At 43.6% G+C, this 2712-nt stretch overlaps 1 long non-coding RNA gene across 1 annotated transcript in view; it reads left to right on the plus strand.

Annotated features, from left to right (window-relative positions):
• LOC129392158 (uncharacterized) overlaps positions 1–2495 on the plus strand; it is a 4807-nt gene extending 2312 nt beyond the window's left edge. The window contains exons 2-3 of the long non-coding RNA XR_008617516.1: positions 1019–1095; positions 2275–2495. This is a non-coding gene — a long non-coding RNA (uncharacterized lncRNA). The remainder of the gene's footprint in view (positions 1–1018; positions 1096–2274) is intronic.
• Positions 2496–2712: the final 217 nt, after the last annotated feature.

Consider the following 2712-nt stretch of genomic DNA (forward strand, 5'->3'; position numbering starts at 1 on the left):
AGCAGCCCTGGCTGACGGGCCCATCCGCGCCGCGGCATGTGGGATCTTCCCGGACCGGGGCACGAACCCGTGTCCCCTGCATCGGCAGGCGGATTCTCAACTACTGCGCCACCAGGGAAGACCCAACTTTTTATTTATTTATATATATAACATATTGTGTATATATACAAATGTTGTATATATTGTGTATATATATATCATTATGCATGTATATTACATATTGTTATATATTATTGTATATATGTTTTATACACACATACAAACCAGTCAGGATTAAATGAGACAAAGTAAAGAATCTAGTATTGTTCCTGGTACATAATAGCATAATTTATCTATATATATACTAGATATTATAATTCCTGCAGAAGCTCTGAATCCCATACTCTAAAGTCTGATATACACAGATGTAATTCTGTATACTTTTAAGCAAGTTGAGAATTATTGCAAGTCACTCCTCTTGGAGTTGACTAATAAAAGAAGGGACTAAGGGTTGAGACTAGAAAAGGGAGATAAAGCAAAAGACAAAGCAAGTATAAGAAGCCTTTGGAAACATAAAGTGAAGGAACATGAATCAAGATCAATCTTAGAACTGCATACCAAGGTCTGTTTGCAGTGAGGAAGAGGAGAAGATGATGTCTTATAGCATCAAGTTATCAGCTGAGCTAAGATAGGATAACTGTGATTTAGGGAGTGGATTTGGAAAATATCTACTTTCTCCATCTTGAGCTCTACAGTTACTCTGCATAACTGGGACTGTGATAGGCTGTGGGACCAGAAGTTAGCAGCTCCAGGTTACAGAATACTTTGAAGATATTAGACATCTGAATAGAACACCAAGTTCTTGCTTTCTGCATTCCATTTAAGTTTGTCTCCTCATGCCTACATGGCACAAACTTTGCCCTTCATCATCTTCCTGAGGAAACCCAGACACCAAGCATATCATCATGTTTGCAGTCTTTCTGAATTTATGGTCATGAATGTGGAAGGCCATGGAATGTCAATCACCCATCTTCTCCAGGTTCTAACCGACTGAGAATAGACACAAGGAACGAAATGAGCATCTCATTAGAGTGTCATCTTTATTACCTGGATGAGGTAAGTATCTAATATCCCACAAAGTGCAGGGATCCATACTAAAACTAGACTGAAAATGAGACTAGGAACTTCCTGTCTGTAAATGTGCACCCTGAGACCTGCCTGTGGAGAAAGTTAGATCTGAAAATTCATATAGCCAGCCAGCCTAAAGCATGTCTCACAAATGGAATCAGAAGATCAGAGAGAATGATAGGTTTCTAGGGCTGCCTTTGGAAAGCATCCTGAGACAGGAACTGATGCCCAAGTACGCCCACCATCTTGTTAGGTAGCAGAAGAAAGCCCACTTCCCTTCTTAGTGATCCATGAGACAGGCATTGCAAGAGAGAAAGGAAGCCAGCATTGAACCTGTATCTTGTTTTAAAGGAAAGTTATCCCACCCACTGGTAAAGTGATTCCAATGGACGCAAGTAGGGAAAGAAAGCAAAAGTGTTTGCTATAATACAATTCCCTCTTGGAAAAAGGAGCAGAAGTTTCTTCCCCCCTAGGGAAATATGATGTGGAAAAATAAGGGTTTCCCCCAAGACCATCACATCACACCGCACAACATTCCACCACCATCCTGCTGATTCTATCATTAACTTCCTCCTCTCTCAGAGCCCCCCTGCCTATGTGCTACTACCTTTGAAAACCTGTGTGCCCCACAGGGGACCCAGTACACAGCCCACTGAAAAACGTAGTCTTGTCTCCAAACTATTTCTCACAGAGAGAAACCCCTGAAATGCCAAAAAATAAATTTTTACATCTCTATTTATTTTCCACTGAGGAAAAGAGCTAGCATCCTGATAAACCTATTACACAATCTCTAGAGGGGTGACTAAGAAGACACAAAGAATGTAATATGCACTTTTGGAATCTCATCTCATGTTTCTCAAGGGCTAATACCTCCTTCTTACACCCCATCCTCTACTTCTGTCTTTCTCCTACACATGGGTCACAAACTTTTTCATTAAAGGGCCAGAGAGTAAATATCTTCAGCTTTGTGGGCCACACAGTCTCTATCACACTACTCAACTCGCCATTGTGGCATGAAAGTAGCCATAGGCAATATTCAAAACAAACGGAGTGTGGCTGTGAACCAATAAAATTTTATTATGTATACTTAAATTTGAACTTTGTATAATTTCCACGTGTCACAAAATATTCTTCTTTTGACTTTTTTTCAACCATTTAAAAATGCAGGGGCGGGGCTTCCCTGGTGGCGCAGTAGTTGGGAGTCCGCCTGCCGATTCAGGGGACACGGGCTCGTGCCCGGTCCAGGAAGATCCCACATGCCGCGGAGCAGCTAGGCCCGTGAGCCATGGCCGCTGAGCCTGCGCGTCAGGAGCCTGTGGTCCGCAACAGGAGAGGCCACAACAGTGAGAGTCCCGCGTACCGAAAAAAAAAAAAAAAATGATGCAGGGGCTTCCCTGGTGGCGCAGTGGTTAAGAATTCTCCTAACAATGCAGGAGGCACCGGTTCAATCCCTGGTGTGGGAAGATCCCCACATGCCGCAGAGCAGCTAAGCCCATGCGCCACAACTACTGAGCCCACGCACTGCAAGTACTGAAGCCCACGCGCCTACAGCCCGTGCTCCGCAACAAGAGAGAAGCCACCGCAATGAGAAGCCCGCGCACTGCA

This window comes from Physeter macrocephalus, chromosome 6 (genome assembly GCF_002837175.3).
Source record: "Physeter macrocephalus isolate SW-GA chromosome 6, ASM283717v5, whole genome shotgun sequence".
Taxonomy (NCBI): Eukaryota; Metazoa; Chordata; class Mammalia; order Artiodactyla; family Physeteridae; genus Physeter; species Physeter macrocephalus.